Source organism: Strix uralensis, chromosome 26 (genome assembly GCF_047716275.1).
Source record: "Strix uralensis isolate ZFMK-TIS-50842 chromosome 26, bStrUra1, whole genome shotgun sequence".
In the NCBI taxonomy this organism is placed as follows: domain Eukaryota; kingdom Metazoa; phylum Chordata; class Aves; order Strigiformes; family Strigidae; genus Strix; species Strix uralensis.
Window position 1 is genome coordinate 6,553,685 of NC_133997.1, and position 23,139 is coordinate 6,576,823.

Consider the following 23,139-nt stretch of genomic DNA (forward strand, 5'->3'; position numbering starts at 1 on the left):
TTGCTAGACGAAGTGCTGTATGAGGGGCTAGACAGTAACTGTGTAAGGAGGAGACATTTGAAAGATCTTGCTGTTATATTTAATTTTCCAAAATAACATGATAGGCAACTTGTTCTCTTCCCAGATGCTGCATATTCTAAATCCGACTAATCTATGTGGTGTTCAAAGGCTAACCCTTCCTTTTGGAACAACAGACCTTGTGAAACACGACAGCGATGCGTGGATTCTTCTAGTTGGCTCCAAAGATCTGAGTTCAGCAAGTCTACCAACTCAATAACTCCCAAGAACTCAGGTTGCTCTTGTCACTTAAGACAGTGGCAGGAAAAAAAAAAAAAAATCTTTGTTTTTAAGTGGGGGTAGCGTGTGGGTTCAGCAACTGTGCGGTCTTAGCTCTGCATGTGTCAGTGGCACTGGTTTCTGTGCAGAATACATTGCCGCCTTCTAGCCACTGAACTCGTGCATTGTGGGCTGATTTGCCTGATGTTTGGAAGGATTAACGTTTGGACAGCGCGTGAATTTTCTTGTAGCACTGCTTAAAGTAAGATAGCTCCTATGTGTGTGGGGAAATATGGATTACAAGTAGCTTTAGAGAATGCTTTTTGAAAGACGATTTGTTAAGGTTGTTTGCTGACTGACATATGGTATGACATACGGTGCTATTTACCACCTCGGTGTCTGAACTTACAGGGAAATGATTTTCTTTTTTAAACATTTCACTCTATTAAGTACTTGTAGACATCTTCCAACGTTGTCCTGGCCAAATCAATTTACACTTTTCTTTTCTTCTGTTTGTCCCATCTGTTTGTGACTGTTTGTTTTCTTCTTTTTTTATGTTGTAAATAGATTTTAGTGGTTCAAGGGCTGAGGGTCTGGTAGCAACTAACACTTGCAAATCTCCCTTAACTTTTTACCTTCAGCCTTCAAGGTGTTAGGTTTCTCTTACCCTCCTATGAGATGGAAATGCGTGCCAGGCCAACTAGTAGGCTGGAAAAATTGCTCTCTAGTAAAGTCTTGTGAAACATCTTTCAAAGTCATCCTAGTTCTCCTCAGGAATAACAAAACTTTTGAAACAGAGTAATCGGTGAGGGTGAAGAAATGACGTCAGTGGTGTGAGTGTTTTGTTGAAAATCTGGTTTGTGGTGGAAGAGGGGAAAAAATAACATGGAACAAACTGTTATCTTAAAACCTGGGCAAAAGTAGCTTTAAGACAGTGGAGTTTCTGGAAGAATACATCATGCCTTTCAGCACTGATGGAAGATGCTGAAATTTGGAGGGAGAAAAAATGGTCTGGAGTTTTCCAGGCATGACTCCTGATACTGTGGAAGCTGCAGTCTGGTTTGATGTGTTCCAGCCTGGCCTGTGTAGGGATTGCAATGAGGATACTATTTGTGTTTATATGACTGCTCTTTCAAGAAATACTTTTAAGTATTCCCCTTAAGCATATGCATAACCGCAAATATTAAAAATGTGAAGGTAAGTGAAACAAATGCTTAAGTGTAGATTTGTATAAAAGAGAAATGAAAAAAGGACTTGAAATATACAGGGGAGGGTGTAGAATGGCTTATGTTTTCTAAGCTTGTTTGCATCGTTCTGTCTTATATTAGTCTCCTTTCTCTAGCAGATGCTGCAATTTGACAGAAAAAATGTGAATGTATACAAACAGTTTGAGAGTTTTTCTTCTACTCTGATTCTACTTTTGTCTTCTCCAGTCTCACTGGGAACAGTCTGATTGAGATGTGGATATACATCCCCATTAAAACAGTGCGTCAGAATTTCTTGCTATCTGTCCCGCTTCTGAGTAATCAGTCACCTTGTGAACATTCATGAAGAGAGAAAGCAATAAATGTTTCTCCTCCCTCATTCTTCCTCTCTGCTATACTCCGTGTTTTTTTTTTTTCCTCCAAGTCACCATGGAAATGGTGTTAGCAGTTACAAGCAATAAACTTGTCTAGACTACCACGTTTGCTGCTTAAATGTATAGGTGGTAGAATAATTGCAAGTGAAGGTCCAGCCTCCACCAGCTTCCTGTGTTTCCACTCTATCCCAGATATATGATTAAATAATCTCATTCAGGATGCTAAATGTTGGTACTTGTAATGGATTTAATGCAAATAGTAAGAAGCATGTAAAGGAAAGAGGTTTTTACTTGGGTTATTATGCTCTTCATGGTGTGAGGTTCTTTCACACGACAGAAAAATATTCTCTACTTACGTGAAGCTTTGTGAAGATTAAGAGATTCAAACCAAAAATCTGCGTGGATTTGCCATTTATAAATTTGTTCCTTAAAACTGGTTTTTTAGAACATGGAGAAATGGTTGAGTAAGTGAGGCAGAACTGCAGGATAATGCAAGATAGGGAGGAGGCAATCTAGGTGACTAGGCTAATGCTTAAAACATAGAGGAAGACTTTAAGAGGCTTTCCTAACTGTATAAAACATCCTTGTGAAAGTGTTTAAATGAGGGCTGGTTTTGCTTACAGAAGCCATACATTTAAATAAGCCTAAAAGGTAAACACAACTGCATGCCTTCTGGGGAGACATAAAACAACACACTTCTTTTTCTCCCTTTTTTTTTCCCTCTTCTCCCACTAGAACTTTGTGCTATCCTAAGTTTGCCAAATGACACCTCTTTGATTGTATTCAGGAGAATTGTTAGGATTTTGAAGCAAGTTTTATTATGTGTAACTGTGCACATTGGATGTCACATGATTAAAAACCTGGTGCCATAGTAAAATAAACTGTGTATGGCATCAGAGTGTTTACTGCCTGGAGGACTATTACAAAATCATCAATCTGGTAGTCTTTTCCTATATGTGGTAGGATAAAAGATGTTCTTTACAGGATCTTAGAATTTAGTGGAGGTGGCAACCAACCCACCAAGTGGGAGAGAGACTTGATGTAAGTGCCTTGTGATCACAGCCCAACCATTCTAAAAGAGGGATGGCACAGGAAGCCAAACTGTAGCCATCTGCCAGTGGCCATAAGGCCTCTGGGAATGCTGCTGAAAGTTTGTTGAAACAACGTCTTTGTGATGTAAATGTTACTTGGACTCTGCTAACCCTCTGCAGTGAGTTCTGCCCACAGGATGCTTTCTCCAGAGGTCAGCAACATGGTCGTTAAACCACCTAGGTCCAGGTCTGCAAGCGCCTAAACCCCCGCGGCTTTCAGTTGGGGTGATTCCATCCAGGCTCTGACTGTCTTCAAACAAACGGCCAAGCCGATTGAAGGTGTCACTCCCATAAAGCAGAAGAGTCAGCAGAAAGGAAATATATTTGGGCTTCATCAGATCCCATTCCAGTTGGTACCTTCTTGCAAATCCAAATTTACTGGAAGTTTCAGTCTGCTGTGCTGGACTGAACTGGGGCAGCTGAGGTGCAGGTGCTCTTCTGATTCTGCAGTGCCTGTTACCAGGGTGCTGGCTGCCTTCCAGTGGGACACTGGCTGTGGAGAGGCTTGATATTACACCCTGAATCTCTCAGTCACTGTCTTTCATTCACTGCTGTTCTATTTTTCAGAAATACTTATCAAATCTGTGTGTTTTACTAATGCGTGGCAGAGGTGTCTCATTAATTTTGCTCAAGATGTTTCTCTGTCAAACTGCAGAGAGTACCTCAGAGTATGCGAGTTCACTTTAGCAGAACATGAAGGTTGAATTTGATCTGTTTTTCTGAAAAACAAACCTTTGTTAAGGTTAAACAATGGTTGTTAAATTAAAAAAAAATTATTTAGCCCATGTTATTAGAAGCTTTTTTAAGTTGGTGGGTGTTTTTTTTTTTTCTTCCTAATGTAGAAGGGGGAGATTAAATGGCCACGTTTTGGAAATGGGGACAAATCTCTCTGAAGTGGCTTTAATAAACCTTGCTTCATTGTTGATGTCCATCCTTTGGAGGAAGTGTTGACAGAGTGGTTGAAGTTTGCGCCTCCTTTGATGTATGAGGGTTTGAGAACTCTTCAAAATCACCGTTGTTTTAAATAGTCCCAAATACTACTTTGAAGCAAGATGAGCAGGAAGAATGAATGACTGATGAGACAAATTTGCTTAAGAACTTCCAATTTAGCCAAAAGATAAAACTGGTTTTCATCTAGTGTTCCTAATTTGTAGTAAGACTGATCAACAGAAGCCCCATGTTAAGTGCTTCTGTACACATGCTCCAAATCAGCTTCTGATCAAATAAATCACATGCCTGTGGCTGTGGTTTCCTTAATGACGTTACAGATGCAGATTTCTAAAGTACTTTTGTTGAAGCAATTTTATTTTACAACAATTAAAAATATAGGGCGGTTACTTCATAATGTCGGCCTTTGGGGGGAAGGGGATGTTTGCTGTTTTATTTTTCTAACTGTGCTCAAAGGAGAGCTTGAAGATAGGACAGTATTGTCACCTTGTGTCTTTTGATATTTCTGTGAGTGCATGACATTGTCTTGTGTTTCGGGCTAGCTGTGGTTATAGTTCAGGTCTGCGAAATATGACCTATAAGTTGCTGGTTTCTTTGTCATGACCTAAATATAATCTAGGTGGGATCTGTATGCGTATATAAATAAAAAATACATCTACCTTTCAGTACGTAAGTAATCAGCTGAAAACAGTGTGAACCATGTCCTTGATTCCTTATATGCTTTGGATATGCCTTACTTGATGTGGCAATAATTGTGAAAATACGTGCATGTTAATTTGCCTGCTGCCACTTACTTTAAGTGAGCACATGCCTTGCATTTTTCCAGAATAGTTTTCTGGGTCACTGACTTCTTTCCTGAATTGCCAGATCCTCAGTCTGGGGAACAGACCCCAATATTCTGGAAACCTTGGAGTACAACATAACGTGGTGATCCTTCTACTGTAAAGAAGAAATCTAGAATATCTTAGAATCTAGTTGAGCTTTTGAGATACCAAGCCCAGTGAAGAGAACTTGTCACCTGCTTCCTTTGGCTCTGCTGGAATTGGCATCTAGCTGCAAGAACAAAGTTACTCCAATCCAGTATGTTTGCTTCTTAAAAAAGTGCCATTTATCCTTGAGATTTCCTTTTTATTGAGGTGGTAAAGACTCAAAAAAAAAAAAACAAAAAACAAACAAAAAAAAAACAAAGGAAGAAAACCACTATTTAGTTACCTGTGTTGTTTTTGTGTTTTTTTTTTTCAATTTGGCAGTTGCTTTTTTTTTGTTCCTTATTTGATTGTAGAATTGAAGCAACTCTTTGGGTTTTGTGTGTGTTGGGTTTTTTTTGAATTTTTTTTTTTGTGGAAATCTCTGAAGCTCTTCTCCTTAAACTGCCATTGAATAGTCCTGTTGCTGCAGTCCTTTGAAGAATTGGCAGTGTGTTTTCGTAGGGGATTGAAATGGGAGTGTATGCTTTGGGTGCAGCAGTCCTGTACATTCCCTCACACACTTGAAGCCTAGTCTGTAGCCTGACATCTGTGTGGTATAGAATCCAGTATTTTAAGTCCAGAATCCAGTATTTTAAGTCCAAAATGTGTTAAAAGAATCTCTGTTGCTGGGCAGTCACCTACCAAGGTGAGCGGTGTTTAACTTTAAATGTGATTTGCCAGTAGAGGGTATCTGTAATCTTAATTTTGTTAACAATATTTCTGAATGACATATTTTAGGGATAGGGGAGAGGGTTGAATCTTTGAGTAAGCTGTTTTTGTCCATGCTGTTTCTGACAGTTGAAATGTTATTGACCAAAAACATATTTATGTTTGTTCAACACGAATATAATCTTCTGTAAGAGTTACCATCTGTTTCATTTTTTTTCTGCATCTGTGGAAACTGTTTTGGTTTTTCTTTTTTTCCTCTGGGTAGACTTACTCTTATTTTTAAAATCTGTAGTAGATGATTAGTAGCTGTGCGTGGTTTTTTGTTGTGTTTTTTCTTTTTTTTAAAAAAAAAGCCCATTTCAATTCATTACTTAATCACACTGGTACAGTCCATACAAGTACAATTTAAAAGCAATTTATGATTATGAGACTACCTCTTGCATTTTTGGTTTTGACAGCTATATTGAGTATTTGACATGTAGTTTTTTTTCCAGCAGAGGGATTTTTTAACTCTTTCCTCCAAGGGGTTTGATACAATACACAATTGTGGTTGTGCTCTGGCATAGCTCATACTCAGCTCTGTTGTCATGTAACAAACTCCTCCTCTCCAGCAGTAATTCCAGGAGCATTAGTATGAATGTTAGTGAGGATTACCTTTAATTTCTGGGTGTATCTTCCTGCAGCAGTGGCAGTTGTGCTCCTGCTGTCTCAAAATAGATTTGAAATAGTTCAACATTTAGGAAGAAGCAGGCATCTTGTAGATCCAGTGTTGAAGTCAGCAACAGTGTAGTGGTCACGAGGTTGCCCAAGTGCCAACTTGGAGAAAAGAGCCAACACGGGAGAATTTTTAGAGGGAATTCCAATCCCTGTAGTTTCAGAGAAAAACACTCCCAGTATAAGTGGAGATTTGCAAACAGCTAAAATCTTTGGTATGCTAACCGAGACACTGCAAATATTTTTTTCTTTCTTTCTTTACTTATTTCCCCCCAGGGGAGTTCATAGTTATCTACCTTTTGGAGATCATTCTTCAAAAGCAATTTTCATTTTTCATAGGTGAAAAATGATGTTGATGATAGTTGATTGTGTTTCTTTTTAGAACTGGTAAAGAACCACTCTTGCACACTGCTTTTAAATTTATTTTTTTCCTTTGAGAAAAAAGCATTCATTTTATGGCTCGTGATGTGAGGTTTGCAGAACTTAATGTAATGAACATGACAGGGCTTGAAATGATACGGTGGAAAAAAATCCCTGGCTCAAGGTAGTTTTAAAAACAAATTAATTAATTTTCTATGCATCTGATGTTAATGTGGTACTTTGGTTGTTTTTTTTCCTTTTTGTTGCTCTCTTGAAAGCTTCAAGGAACTACCAGCTAACCTGTGGTCTTAGATACACAGTGCCTTCATTTGTAGTTGTAATGTCCTAAATAAGATCTTTTCTGCTGTTTAAAAAAAAAAAAAAGAGAGAAGCATCAGGCAGTTGTCAATAGTGGACTGTTTTAGTCCCTGAATGGATCGTTTTTATGGCTCCTGTGTAAGTAAATAACTGTAACAGGAGAACTCTGCTATATGTTGTAGACTATTATTTGAGATAATGACCCTGAATCGATGAAGAATTATTTTTTTTTTTTTTAATGCACTGGCTGAATGAATCATTTTATGACTGTGAGGGTGTTTGAGCAATATTTAGCCTCTTGAAACCAACATGTATCCTTATTCTAAAACTATTTGTGATTCACTTGTATTTTGTGACAGGTTAGTTACAATTCCTTCAGCCTTCGTTAATGATCATTGCGAATCCTTTAATTGAGCTCTTTCACATAGTTTGTATGTTCACTCTGGGGAGGAACAACATATTTAACAGCACTTCAGAAAAAAATATATAATCCCTGTCATCGAAATCTTGCATTCAAGTCCAACAGGACTTTAGAGTGGTGTTTTTCCTGATATTGTTTAAAGAGGGTTGTTTTTTTTTATTGTTTGCTCAGTTTTCTTTGCTGATAAACCAGTTTGCTGTAAAAGTCGAATTATTTGAGCATCTTCGTTTTAAAAAATCCTTTGCGTAGCTTATCTGCAATAGAAGAGCAGCTAGTCAGCCACCGTGTGTGCTTACAGGCTCAGAGGCTTGTGGCTGCCAGAGGTGAGGCTGGATTCTGCTGAGCTACGGTGACTACAGGGGAAAAGGAATGCTCTGAAGTGTAGTAAGTTTTCCTACAGTTATATTTAGAAGCTTTCGCACTTCTGGAGGTGCAGAAAACCAAACATTTCGGCAACAATTTTCTTCATAAACACTGTTTATTGAAGTTGCAGATGCACTTGATTTAGGACAGTGTTCCAACGGTTGCTGAACCTTCAACTCAAGCGGCCCCACTGAGGTCAGGGGAACTAAATGTATTTAACTTAAAGCATATGCTGAGCTGAAGTGAGATGTAAAAGAGAATACTATGAGATTTTGTGAATTCTAACCCTTTCCTCTGAATTTCTAGGAGTAAAAGGGCACTTTCTCCATGCGTGTTTTTCAGCTTGGATACTCCTTTTTGTTAGACTTTTAAGATTTAGTTTTATTTTTCTTCTAAAAAAGAAAGCTGGTAGTTCTTCCCCATCTGTCTGTAGTTGAACTACATAGAAATGACTTTACCAAGATAAATATACAAAGAAAAAAGAAATTGTTTGGGAAACAATCTGAGCAGGCAAGACATCTCTCAGCAGAACATCCACGCATAGTGTGCTAAGGTAGGAGACAATTCAGGTTAGAAACATTCCATGTTGGAGTGACTGCGCTGTGCTGACTTTTTGCCACTTTCTGTGGCCTTTGCTCTTCGCCTGCAAACTGAAGATGACTTTCTTCTCCCATCTTTTGAAGTAGCAGGAAGGCACTCAAGGTTATTCCCTCTTACCACCCATATTCTTGGACTTTATTCTCTCTTCTGCAAACTTTTCCCTTTCTAACCAGGTCAAAGCTCGTTCTGTCCTCCCCAACGAAGTTGTGATCTGTGCTGTTTCATGTTATGACGCCTGTAGCAGGCAGCGCTTGAATCTTGTATTGTGCTGCTCAGACCTGGCCTGTGACGATCTTTGCGTAAGTGACAAATACAATTAGTCCCGTTTTACAGATAGGCAGGATGATCTTCCATAAAATCACGTGTAATCAGTGTTAGATCTGGGGAGATGCTTTTGATCTGAGACCCTATTCCAGCTATTCAAGAATGCATCTGGTGGGCAACTGGGAGTGTGTATGGCCACTACCCTGACATGTTGCTGTGCAGCGTTACGCATGTGAGTGTGTTCATTAATAGATGCTGAAAATCTGTTTGAGTTTCTGTTGACTGAGCCTCAGACATTGGTCTGTCCTTGTTCTTCAATGGCACCAAAGCTGAAAATCTGTTGGAGTTTGTTGACTGAGACTCAGATACTGGTCTGTCCTTGTTCTTCAATTGCACCAAAGTTTAGGCCACAGCACTAGTTCCTTTTTTCTTTTTTTTTTTTTTTTTCTTTTATACGAACGAAGTTTTGAAGCTTACATTGTCTGGCCATGCCTCTTTAAATGTAGATTATTTTAACTGACAAACCCCGGATTTTGGCTGCACCTTCTCTTCCAGGACTTGTGTATTTAAGAGGAGGTCACCACTTGAGCGTGAGAAAAAGTGGTTTATTGAATTGCAAAAGAGCATACTTGTCTCTTTGAATTCCTTTGAGAACAGCCCTACATTATGTGTATTGCTGTTTTGAATTGGCCCCATGCATTTGGCAAGCACAAATGGAAGTGGATAGAAGAGCCAGAATATTGTACTTGCTCTTCTTAGTGCTAGATCCTGAAGGTTGGTGTGTCTTTAGGTTTCATTGAAGCTACCATATCATTAAATTAGTCAAATGTGTGTGTGTGTATTGGAAGTAGCTTTTAATAATCCATTTTATTTCGGTGTTTTTGGTGATTCAGAATTTTTTTCACCCTATATTCACACTGAATAAATCATGGCATTAAAATGCTTCTGGTAAGGTGGAGTAATTTATTCCCTGAAGCAAATACCTTAGAAATATGAACTTTTTTTTTAATGAATAACTTTGGAGACCTGTGTCTGTTTAGCACACTGTAACAGTGATCCATGTTCCATCAATGTTGCAGTGGGGATGTTGGACAAAACAGCAGTGGCAGTTTACTATATGCCAGCGCAAACTGATGGCCTCAATTACAGAAAAAACTATAAGAAGAATACAGAGTGAGGGGAGAGTTCTCAATATTGTTATAAAATGTAGCATTTGTTTCTGCCTCCACTGAAAGTTTTAGGAAAACTTCGTTTCAAAGACCACAGAGAAGGACGGGGCGCACAGAGCTAACAGAAAATAATTTCAAATTATTGCTTGGAAAAACAAAATCTGGACACTTCCTTTCTCTCCTGGCTCTCCTCCAGCTGCTGTCGGTGACATCAAAACACACTCTGCCTTTTGGGCAGAGAGAGGATTTTGAGTTTGATCACATGCTTATTCCAGCTGCAAATATTTATTTATTCTGGGACTTGCAATAATTTCTGTTTATTGCATGAAATTCCTTTTCCCTCATTGATCTCCAGTGCTCACTATAAATGAGGTTTCACACATTGAACTTCTCTACCTTTGTTTTATGTGTGTGTGCACACGTGTATGTGAAAGCCCTTCTCTGCCTTGGATTGAATTGGTCATGCATTGAAGTATACAGGCTCTCATCTGCTCATAAAAGCAAGTGTATCTTGGTAAATGGGGCCTGGAGGCTTAGAAATAAAATGTTTCTCTGCTTTAGTTCAAATATAAAAATCTGAGCAGCTCATCTTTTATGATTTCTGCGTAGCACATTTTCTGTTTTTAAAAGCTATGGCAAATACGAAAGCATTGTCGTTACTGGCAAACTAATCATGCTAAATTTATTTGGCCTTTCAAAGGCTTTATCTAACTGAACAATTAAAGAAATCAGTTAGCTAGAAGATAGGCAACAGGAAATAATAAAACCAATTTTCTGTGGGGGGGGTATTTTTAATTCATGTGTTGTATATTTGATACCTAGAATTAAATATTGGGGAGACTAGTAACTGCAGGCTGTTCCATAGGGAAGTATAAACAAGGATAGGAATTTCCCTCCTGAAAAATAAATTTCTGGTCTGGCAAATCAGTCCTGTCTTTATTCCCAGATTGATATTTAGAATTCATCTTTGCAGCGTCATCCTTGTTTTGAGGCATTGTCTGCCAAATGCTGTCCAGCAGTGTTAATTTATCTTGGCATTGACTTTTAGCTAAAACACAGATATTTAACTGACGTCAAGTTCTGAACATTACATAGACCTGTTTCACTGAAATTTTATCAAAGAAAGGTTAGAGAATTGATCCTAGCATAAAGTAGTTGATGGTCTCTTTCTCAGCTCCTTGTTCTTTGGTTTAAATACTAGTCTTTCATACCTGTATAAGAAGCTCAAGGAAAAACTACTTAATTGTAAGACAGATTTAAGTCGTTTGAATGCTGCTTCACAGGGCGATGCCGCTTTGAATTTTAGGATAATTTAAGAACAACAACAAAATCTGTGTTGGTTAAGCTGCAGAAGATGCATGTATCTATCTTTTTTTTTTTTCCCAAAGTCTTTTTGTCCTATTTGTTTCTTTCCTAGTGTTTGAGATTCTGACTTTTCATCTACGTCTTATCATGTTGTTTTGCAAAAGTGCATGCACAAAATATATAAAACTTTGCAGTTATGACTTTAGTGCTGGAGCAGGAATTGGAACATGTAAAGGTTCTCCCTAGTGAAGTCTCAATCCATTGCCCTCCCTTGAATGAGATGCCTAAAAGTAACTGCCTTGTATGTGATGGCTGGAAAGATAAATAGAATAAGTAGAATAATCAGAAATTTGGGATGGGGATAAGGGTAGAAAGGTTTGTAGCCAGTGTGACTTGTCTTCCCCCTTTTGTTTAAATTCTAAGGTCTTTGAGAGAGAATCCCTGTGTTTCATAGATGGTACAGTCCTGAACATGCTGTTAAACTTTAGTAAATACTAATGAAAAATAACAGGCCAATGCATTTTTTTTTTTACGCAAGATGTGTATTCCATTCACTAAGACCATCTGTTTTTAAACACAGAAACAAGTGACAGTGCTTTGTGCCTCAGAAACTTAATCTGCAAAAATATACCAACAAGAGTTAGTCTCAAAAACAGATACTGATGGAAACCCAGAACTGGAAGCCAGGTATTGGTTATAGTCCTGAACTTACTGTTGAATTGCTTTATGATTTGGGGCAGCTCTCCTTTGAGTTGATATCTTCATCTGTAACATGGATGGGGTCATGGGAGCTTGGCAATAAAAAAAGCCCAAACCAAAACAGGAAAGGAATTGTTAGGTTCACTTAGGTAAAGTCTGTAAAATACTTGGAAGATCTTTAGATAGAAATAGAATGCTCAGCTTCTGAAAACCAAGCATTTCAAAATGACTTTCACGTATAGCTTTAAGGCCCGAATATAACTTGTAGGGTTGAAGATGCCATTCTTAACCGTAAGTTGAAGCTACCCCTCTTTTTGATAACCGATACCAAGTACATTGGTAAAAATACGTTGGCAGTGTCACGCAGTGTCTCTGCACTTCTTGATGTTTTGCCACTTTTAATTCAAATTAAGTTTCCTTGTATTTCCTTACCTTTCTGTCTTTACTGTGGCTTTGGGAAGCAGTGTAGTTATGCAATAGGAGATACGTGGATTATATTGAGAATAATCAGCATTTATTGTACCGTGTTTCACGAAGTATTACGTATTCACCATATTGATGCAGTTTGTTCCCAGCTTTCTGGTAGCTGCAACTCTGTGTTGGCGGGAGGAACACTCTAGAGTCAGGCTGCAAGCACGCTGGCACGTTTCCCGAAGATAGAGCTATTACTTGAGCATGATTCTTATCTAGGATCCAGATTGACTCTTTTCTTCTGTAATTGAACGGTTAGCTTCAGTTTTCTTCCTTTATTGCTTCCCAGCATTGAGTTGCATCTTCCCACTGAAGGGCAGCATAGTAAGAATGGGATGCCGTGTGATTAGAAGGTAGGAATAGGGGTGGGGGGATGACACGGAATTTAGCTGAGTGTGGTGCTGTCTCATTTTCCTCCATTTACATTGAATAACTGCAGAGTAGAAAGGACACCCTGAAGAAACAGATGCTTTCAAATGATAGCGTTGTGAATTAGTACCTCCCAGACACTGCACTGGAGGCACTGTGTGTCCTTCTGATGAGGTATCTGTCCAAAAAGCATAGCTAGGTTGTTAGTTAATATAAACTATGTGTGTATGAAGGTCACACTTCAGACCTCCCAGTCTATAAAGATGATCAAACCAGTGAATTTCACAGACCAGTCAGCTTAAACTGTTGCATCTTTATGGATTTTTAGCGGAGCTAAAACCAGTTGAGGATTTAGTCCTTTGTGGGTTTGGAAAAACTGTGTCACAATAGCATAGGACTGTATGTATATGCTTATATGTGTACAGTGATCTATGAAGAATCACAAACTCTGTGCTATGAATACATTTACATAAAGCATTGTTAAATGTTCTGCTCTGATTTCTGTTAAATGTTCTGCTCTGATTTTGATGGTGTTGATGAATTTATAAATAGTTTAATATCTCAAGTTCTAAAAATGCCTCAATTAAAGGCAGCTTAAGATCTTTCTACTGAGTAGATGTTTCATCTTAAGTGGCCATTATGCCTTGAAAGTACTAGGATTTCTTATTGTGGCATTAAATTCCAAGCTCTGGAAAATACTGCAGATGCTTTGGAGCTGTCTGTGAGATACCACATCTTTTAGACCTGGGGGGCAATGAATTGGAAGTTACCTGGAACATATGTTGACCAGAACTCTGTTCCAAATTCTGTGTTCAGCTCAGCATGGATGTGGCAAAATGAAGAGAACTGTTTTCTAGCTGAATTTACTGAAGTTAAAATATATACACCTTTGAAAATTACTGTGAGAGGGGTCAAATTTGCTTTTTATGTGGTGCTACTGGGCCAAGTCTGTTTGTTAAGATTAATGAGATGGGAGGGATTAAAACAGTGTTTTAATTATTTTTTGTTTTTTAGCCTCAGGAGATGATACACCTGTTCAAAAACCTATCTGGACCCTGAGGGCACTAATAAGCCTCACCTGAGGCCTCCACCCACCCCAGTGGGCACAGGCAGTTGAGCCTTCAGGCCCCCTCTGTCTCTGCCTGGGCTGTACCAGAGGAGTGTTGAGCTTCTGCTTGGCCACAGTCATGGCTGTGTCCATCCCCAGAGCCCCTTGATCTGGAGCTCAACCCCAGGAAGCCTCCTGGCTTGGCCTCAGCCCTCTCTGGTCGCTATGGTCCTGGATGGTGTTCACTGGACCCGACCTTAACCTTGACTTCCTCGCTTGACCTCAGACCTGCCTCAACACCATGAGACCTCCTTAGGGTCCGGCCTCTTGGCTGGAGCTGGCCACCATCTCTGGGTCAGTCCCGCTCGCAGGGTGCGGTGCGGCTGGGCCCTGCAGGGCCGCCTTGCTGTGCCCTCACAAGACCAGGGGCACCTAAACCAGGGTATCGTTTCTTTGAACTGTTTGTCTCTCAGAATCGGTAAGCAAGCTTATTTTACACAACTAGTTCTTACAGGAATTCAACGATTTAACAGCAGAGTTCAGCTTGCGTATGTAACCAACGTATCAGAAACAGGTATGTTTCGAAAGGCTTTACTTTTCACAAGGCTTTCTCCCCTTAGCTTGCTTTCCCTTTTTCTTAGTTTTTTTTATTAAATGTAAATGCTTGGAACTAGGCGTTTTTCACAGTTCAGCCTCTCACTGGTTCTAATGGTTCTGCTGAAAAAAGTGAAAAGCTTTCTGGAGAGCGATACTCAAGCAGTGTATGTGTTAAGTCTCTTGCTTCCCCAGCCAGCTTTAATTGCAAATCAGCATCCTATCCAGATCTGCTACTGCATTTTCTTAATCCTAAGAAGTTCAGGATTTTTTTTTTTTCCCTCCAGAGGATTTTTAATTATTTTTGGTAGCACTTGTGTGGGGGAAAAAAAAAAACCAACCAACCCAACCCTTTCCTGTAGTGTGAATGTGAAGTCATTGCTATTGTCAACTCTCAGTGGGTTACTTGCATATAAATAAATTAAAGGGGGGGGAAGTAATCTTTTGTTAACGTTGCATTCTGTTACTTGTGGCTGCTATGGTAACAGATGAGAGAGAGACAGTGCTTGCATGGTAAAGCTTAATGGCAAAGCAGCAGAATGTAGTGATGAATTTAGCGGGAGGAAGAAGGGAAGAGAGCACAAATCCTTTAGCAAGGCTGTGAAATGAGTCACCAATTAAGCCACAGATGGGGAAGGGCTTCCACACTTATTTACAAATGATTTAAATCAGATTTAGTTGATTTATATTTAGAGCAGGAAGAGTGATAGACTGGAACTTTGGGGAGCAGTAAATTAAACTGCATTTTTTCCAGATGATTCCCCCCCCCCCCGCCTTGAATTGGCTCCTTTGTGTAGCTTGTAAAGGTGGCATTGCTGTCGTGATTGTTTCTTAAGTGGAGTCCTGAATGACATTCCTGACTCTGGACCTTGCCAAGAGAAGTCAGTGGGCACTTTTTTCCCTCCCTTCCAAGATTTTGGCCTGTAGAGGTGCATTTTCTCGTTTCATCGTGTTAGGCTGAAAATAAAGGGTTTTAACCCTCTCTTTCTTAAAGGGATAAATGGCAAATGTTTCGACTTCGCTTTTTTCTTTTACCCTTCATTAGTATAACGCACCTTCTGCACACTTCAAAGCTTTGCTGGACTAGCAGGCTGTGTCAGAAATCAGGATTGAGTTATGAAGAGACACTTTGATAGGAAAGACTGCAGAATGTCATCTTGTGCCATGCCTGGCTTTAGGTAAGACTTGGAACTTGGTAAATGTGATGAGCCTGATTCTGTACTTGGCTGGTTAGTGGCCCCTAGTTTTTAAACTTGTGAACTTAAACTTTTGTTGGGTGGTGGGATGTTTTTCCCCCATGTATATTCTGGCATGACTTCTATTATGCTGAATTACGGAGTGATTTCTTTGAGCTCTTGAGGAGAGTACTTGTCATCTCAAGTTCTTCTTGGTGAAACAGCAAGAGAGAATTATAATTACTGCTTCAGTGGGAGTGTTTGTGGTAAATAGAAAGTTCCAGAGTACGGAATCTTTTCTGCAGAAACTTCACTTGAAGCTTTAGCATTGTGGATGTCATGTAATGGAAATGGTTCCAGAAGTTAGTAAACAGATTATTTACTGCCAGTAAATAGTGCCAGACAGTGTAAATATCACAGTTGTGAAGTTTTTAGCAATGCAGGGTTTTCAGAAGTGCTGGGGGAAAGGAACGGGACACAGAGGGAGAGGTTTGCAAGAACAAGTGAAATGCGAGATGGAAAGCTGAAGTGAAATGGAGAATGTTTAGAAGGCTGTCAGAGGAAGGGATAGAGGAGTGACAATAGGCTTATCTTTTATTATTTCTTATTTTAGTGGAGAGATGGGAACACAAGAAGAAGGTTTTTTGCTGGAAAAGTTAGAGGTGGATGAAGGATCTTGTGTAAAGAGTGTTTTGGCCTGACTAAAGGACAAAAAAGTAGCGTACCTCAGCTGCACTAGTAGGAGGGAGAATCATTGACAACTGTGAGTGGTGCTTCCCTCTTTAAAACTGAAGTGCTAGGGGAAGAAGCGAGCAAGCTACAGAAGGCAGAAAAATACCTTGTCTACTGCAGATGCAATTGTAGAGAATAAAGTATCTTTGTGTACCCTGAAAGGGTATCCTGCTATGACATGCTTTTAAAGTGCCAGCACCATCTCCAAAAAGCTTGCATCTATATGGTCTTTTGTTAGATTTCAATTTCGGTAATTAAAAAGGTCGAATAATATGGCACAACTCTTGTCAGAGCTGGGTTTTCTGTGTTGCTTTATGTTTTGGTGTTGCTCTTTCTGCCTGTAGTTGGAAGCGCAATACTGAGGCTGCTTCATGAGGGTAGAAATAGATGGTGATTGGAACAGGGGGCGAAGAATTAACTGCGATGAAAAAAGAATTTTTATGTATTCTCCAAAACTGAGCAGAGTTGTAAATACCGGGAAGTTAAATTTGGGCCTCCAGTGTGTGCTGTGAGCTTGCTAAAACGTGTGCTCTGTCCCTGCTGGGCAGGGAGTACGTCCTTGCCATCCTCAGGAGTTGGTGGAAGAAGTCTGCTTTTACAAAGTGAGAGGCTTTGTGGGACCTTATCTGTCCTGTTGGACTGTCGCACCCTCTGGGGAGGGATGGAGCAGGTGTATAAAGAACTGCTGATTTCCATTTCAGGACAGGCCTTGCAATAGGATGTGAGAGGGAAATACTCTTGGGTCCTTTACAGCCTAATTCTGGTTGCAGGAATGGCCTTATTTTGCAAGCTTCTGTGGTTTGAGATGTGCCCTGAAGGATAAGGCTGAAAGACTTCACTGTAGGATTAGTCCTGCCTGAGCTGAGGAAGGCAAGCCATTATCTTGCCTGCAACATCTTTGTTAGTCTTGGAAATAAATTTTTGTCATTGTTTAAAGGAAAGTCCCGTTAAATGAAGTATTTCAAACAGTGCTGCTGTGCAGATGATTAATAGTAACACCTTAGATTATTACTGGCTTACTGTTTCCTTTCTCGATTTCACTTGTATGAGGTATATTTCATCCCTAGACACTTTTTTTATTTTCTGCTCCATAAACCAGCAGAGTGCTGAATAGCTGATTTGAGCAAGAAGTACCTTGTTAAAGGTGACGGTAAACTGAAGGTAAAGTCGGAGTAATTTCCTTGCCTCTGACAAAGTGGTCTCTTTTCATCATACCATTCCTACTGAGGCTGGCACTTTTCCCTGATAATTGTAAAGCAAAATTATTTCTGAAGAGTGGGAATTTTTGCTTTGGAAATAGCTTAAACTGAACCAAATTGTAGGTAGGGATTTAAAAATAAAATGATTTTTTCAACAGACAATGACTATTCAGCCTTTGTGTACTGTGGATGTGGGGTGTGCTGAATTCTTGCTGTTCCCTTGGTGGATTGAAGTCTTGTGCCAGTTTTGGCAGCTGGGGAAGGAGTAAAACCATGTATTGAGAGAGTTGAAGTGTTACAGCAAGATCACACAGTTACTTACAGGGTGTGTATATGTTTTATTCGGTGAACTCAGTGTTTTATAATTACTGAGCTGCTAACAGTGCTCTGAATAAGGGAGCTGTCTTTGTTCTGGACATGGAAAGGCAAAAGCATAGAGGAGAAAAACTCTAAGCATTTGAAGACATTGGGAAATAAAATTGTTCAGCAAAGCCTTTCCTGTGTCATATAAAAAATGAGTCTAGAGCTTGAGATAGAACAGGGGTGCTTGACTTGCAGACTGCTCTGCTGTGAAGTTACTCTCATTTTCTAGCAAGAATCCTGTTGTGTCATTAAAGTGTTGGTATTAAATTGAACCAGAAACTGTTCATTTCCTGCTTTGCAGTGATTTCCACAGCATTTTCTCAGTCCTGAGTAACTACTCCAAACAAAACATGCTGGGTTTTTTTAATCTGGCTCTGTTGGGAAGTTCAGATTTTGACCCTTCATAACAGCACTTCAGGATTTTGGGTTTTGGCTTGGTTTGTTTTGATTGGGTTTGTTTGTTGTTGGTGGTTTTTTTACGATTGGAGTGAAGGGACAGTGCATTGGAGGCTATTGTCTTGACTTTTGTTCATTTTCACAGCTGGCTCACACAACTCTTCTAAGAGAAATCTTCAGCCTTATAGCTCTGCTTGTAGTTGGATCTGTCGTAGTACTCGTGGTCGGTTGGTTGTTGCGTGATGAGCCTCTCTAGCCCGTATTTGCCGTGGGGTTTACTCTGTCGGTGCTCTGCTCGGGACTGGAGGGCAGCATATGGAGGGTGAAGCCTCCTCACCACTGGGGAGATGGGTGTGGGGAGGATCACGAGAGGAAGAGGCGAGTGAAATGAATCAAGAGATGTGAAGCCGGGAGGGGTGGGTACGTTGAGGAGAGGCAGGCTTGCTCTCCTAATGATTAGGAGGAAATGCAACTTGTAAAGCAAAATGAACCAGCATAGGGCAGAAATGGGCAAAGGATTGCCTGCTGCTTCTTAGGGAGGGTGCCGAGTCCCTCCCGCCCCTGAGTGTTACCCAGAGCTTGGGGTGCTCCGTGCTCCTGGAGGTCTGGCCCCAGAGACAGACAGATGGCTGCTGTTGCCTGACAGCTCCGGAGAGGTTTGACAAGATCAGCACAAAGTAATACTCTAAATCTTTTCAAACTGCCTGAAGTGTGGGTGGACAACTTGGTGCCTTTAATAGCCGTTTGTTTTCTGTGGAAGGGGAACAGCTATTTTTGGCTTCTTGCTGTCATTGACCTTTAATACTATGAGGGACAAACTATAGAAAAAACAATTTTGAACACCATAGTGTAAATTGCTCGCTAGTACAAAGAAAATTCCCTTTTACCTGGTGATTGCTTAATATACAGGTATAGCAGCACACCTGGGAAGGCCTTAAAAAGCTAGGCAAGATGAGACATGGCAAAAGCCATTTTGCCTGAACATGTTTCAAATTCCCTACTAAAGAGGAGGTGTCTAGATGTTGCTCTCAAGAAACTGTAACTGTTCCCGTGTCCTTTAACAGCCTCAATCAGGCTGTTTCCAGTGCTCAGCAGGGCTTTGTATGAATATTTTGTTATCAGTAAGAGTGTGTTATCTTCATTCCGTATGTTTTCAGTCAGACAGTGTCTGCAGGTAGTGAACTCGGGTTGTGATACATATGTGATTTCTGTGTTTTTCTTAGCAAACCTTGTGTTTGTTAGTCAAGTGTATTTGTGTGGTTAGAGTGGACTCATGGTTGTGATGCCCTCAAGATTCGACATTACTCTCAGCAATTAATTAGAGGCTTCTACAGAGTCATTAACTATCTCAAAGTGCCATCAAATATGAAGATATAGGAGACAAAACTTCTCTTTCTTCCTGAATATAGGTTTAGAGCCTATCCTCTTAAAAGAAGATACAAAGATCAAATATAAAAAAATAATATCAAAATAAACATAATCAAATATTTAAAGACTCAACCCCACCCCTGAAAGGCCTTGGACCAACCAACCAATGTATTTGTAGCTTTTGCTAGTCATACAACATGAAATAAATTATTATGATTAACTGCTTTGCACTAGTGTTTTATGTAACTTTAGCTGTGAGACTCCATTGCTGAAATTCTAAAATATTGAATTATATAAAGCATTAATCTTTAAATCTAGCAGATACTAAAATTGTTGGGATTATTAAGCTTTTCTGGTAGCACATCTACTCATGTAGATCTGGTGCTTTCACACTTACTGTGCCTTAAAGGGTGTGTCTGATATTATTGACTCTTTATTTTTCATAGGAAGAAGTTTCTACTGAAGTAGTTTCCAAGCTCTGAAGCTTTAAAATAGAAAAGGAAGGGACTGGTGCTAATTGTTGGTTTCTTAGGAGCATGGCTTTCCTGCAGCGCAGTTGCTTGGTGGTGTTTAGGAAAAATTCTGGAGAATGTAATAGGACTCCAGAATGCTACAGGAAGCGTTTTTATGTTTTTGGACAGGTTTCCAAATAACTGAATGACCTAGTCTCCTTTTTAAAAGGCAATTTCATTATTTAGTGTAAATTTTATGCATTTTTTAGAGAAAACACATTCAGCAGTGCCTTATTACCTCTAATGAGGGCCAGATGTGTTTCTCTGCTACAGAACTGAGGCCATAATGCAAAAAGGGACCCTGCAGTAGAGTCCTTTGCAACACAAGAGAAGTGCCTTGCCCAGAGAGAAGAGTAGATCTTTTGAGTTTAAGATGTTAACTTCTATCAATAAAGGGAGGGGAATATATGGGGATTGGTGAGAGATCATGGGTAAGGCTGGTTTGTACAGTACCAGTCAGGCAACTGCAAAGTCCTCTACCATTAGCAGAAGTGACAGTGCAACTGTTTAAAAACAATTACACTGCAAATAAACAATCTGTGTCATCTAAGTGGTGTTTATTGTCATAATGGAAATTAATTTCAAAAGCTTCAGGCCAAATGAATACAAAGCAGCTGAGCGGTACATACCACAACGAGGTGTTCCTCCTCCTGCAGCTCCCAGACGGCGTAGCTCGGTTTGTTCTCACGGAAACGAGTGAGTGGCGTGCTTTTTCTCTGTCAGTTAGGTGACACGCTTAACAGGTAATTTCGATCCATTAGTCTTTACGCCGTTGTGCTTTGTTCAGTGGCATGTTAAAAATACACCAGAGGAGACAGACAGAAATATATTTTAATTACCAAGCTGTGTATAAGGTGATGTGGACTGGGAGAGTGGCCCCTGCACTTCAGATAAGCAAGGCCTTAATTTTCTACCTGGTTTATTCCGTTGCCCAAGTTATCTTGGTTGGCAAGATAAGAAACTACACTTCCACAGACATTTCTGTACAGCAGGGATGATAACACATAGCTGCCCGACAGGGATAAAAGCATTTAAAAGGCTGTGACACGCCCACGCAGGATGGTGATATGGACTATAACAGATTTCCATGGTTCCCATTGACTGTTTACACACACTTGTACGTGGGCTATTTGCCTGCCACCATGTTGTACTCCTAGCACGCACGTTTTTGCTTCCGCTACTGGGCTTTTGGAGATACTATTTCTACTGTGGTTATGGAAAACTTACCCAGGTTGGATGGATGAGACCGAAGACTTGTGATTAAAGGGAGCATCTCTGCATTAGTGCAAGATCAGCATAACTTTAATACAGAATGCAAATCCTCTAAGATCTGCTTTTAAGTGTTGCGGACTTGCCAGTCGTGAAGAAGTCAAAGTTGTCTTTTTGAATGAGATTCATCTTAAGCGATTGTGGGTTTGATTTTAACATTGTTGAAGTTAGCAGAAACTTTTCCACAAACTGATCTGGTGTACGACCGTCTGCAAGCCCTTTAATAGCAGATCAAATTCTTTCTGAAAAGACACAGCTTTCTGTTTCCTCAGGGCTCTGGCTTGATGTATCGCATCTGGGGCTTGAAGTGTCATTCTGATGCTTTCTGCAGAGGGTCATACAGTGACTGTATATTTCAGTTGTTCATTAAGCTTATTTTAGTTCTTGTAAAATCAGGGAGAAACAGTCAGAATACCAGAATAGGCGTGATGTTTTATTAAAACACTTTCATCTGAGTGAGTAGGAGTTCCTCGCTTTTCCTCTTGTGATGCTGAGGATTTTCAATTTGGAAACAGTTTAAACTGTGGCAAAGATGAGTATCTAGGTTAGGATGTATGTGGACAACAGTGTATCCTTTCAGAGAGAAACAAACAGATGTTCAAGCAAAAATAAAAGAAAAATTCTAAATGACCTTTCCTCTGCATTAGCTGCCCTTAGAAGAGGTGAAGCCTCGTGAGGGAGTTGGAGGGGAAGCCCACAGACATAAAGTTTTACTACCGAGAGGCGCCCTCGGGAAGTTCAGAGGTGTCCTGTTGCAGAAATAGCTCCTGGGATAAATTGACTGTTTCCTTGTTGTGTTTTCAGCAAGTTTTGAACTTTATATGAGCATTTTTTGAGAAGTGTTTTCTTTACTTGTAATCTTGCCTGGGACACCCCACCCCACCCCAACCCCTCCAGTTGTTTGTTTATTTTTGAATGAATACCTTTATATGTAAGACTACAGAGCACTGAGGCATCAATATTGTCATAGTAACTAAACTGCAGCGCTGGCTTTCAGCCAGAAAATATGGTGATTCATGGCTTGTGTGGGTGTCTGGAAATAAAATCTGATTCTCAGGTGAATCAATGAAGTAGTATTTGTGTTTGTTTGGGGGTTTTTTTTAGGATTTTTTTCCCCTAGGAGGTGTTTTGAACATCTTGCTTCCCCACATAGCCTTTTTTTTTACTTCTACCATTTTAAAACACAGGAAGGATGTTCTCTACCTCCACGCTCAATATCCAAGCAGTAAATACAGTTCTGTGTGGTGAATACCTACCTGTTTCTTTTTTTCATTTTGGCTTAGCTTTAAATTCAAAAAGTATGAAACCTGTAAGATGGAATTTTGCAAAATAGCCATTTGATTTAATTATGGACGAGTTTGAGAACAGGTTTGTGTAGCGTATGTGTGAATGTGGTTCTGTGTAGGACATAAGAATGCGATAATTGCAGATCAGGGTTTCTAAGTGCAACCTCAGTTTCTATAAATGTTACTTGTCCCCACACTGAGTCCTACGTTTTGTTTATATTTATATATATAAAGAAAGTAATTGCAGTGTGCATACACACAAAGGTAGATGTGAACAGCAAGGCTACGTTATGGGCACCCTAACTTTGGGTACTGCTGTTGGTGAGAATGAGTGCCAGAATGAATGTCAGAAGAATTGTTCCTCTTCTTTAAGTGGTGGATCTCTTCAGTGTGTTTCTATGATATATTTCAAGGGCCTCATGAAATCTTAGTTGTATTTAATTTTACAGGAATTGAGTATGAGTTTGCAATGAGGCTAAAATCACACTGAAGACCTGTTTTCAGGGGTCTCTGAAAAAGGAAGGCAATTTATAAATGAAGATATTTTATGTTGTGTTCATCAGGAAGAGAATCTGCTGCTTATCTGCTTTGTTTTGTTTGTTTTTTCTTGCTG

General features: G+C 39.8%; 1 protein-coding gene across 2 annotated transcripts in view; it reads left to right on the top strand.

The window, feature by feature from the left end:
* The window catches only part of ARHGAP32 (Rho GTPase activating protein 32), a 263,161-nt gene that overhangs the window by 13,207 nt on the left and 226,815 nt on the right, over positions 1 to 23,139 (top strand). The window lies entirely within an intron of this gene.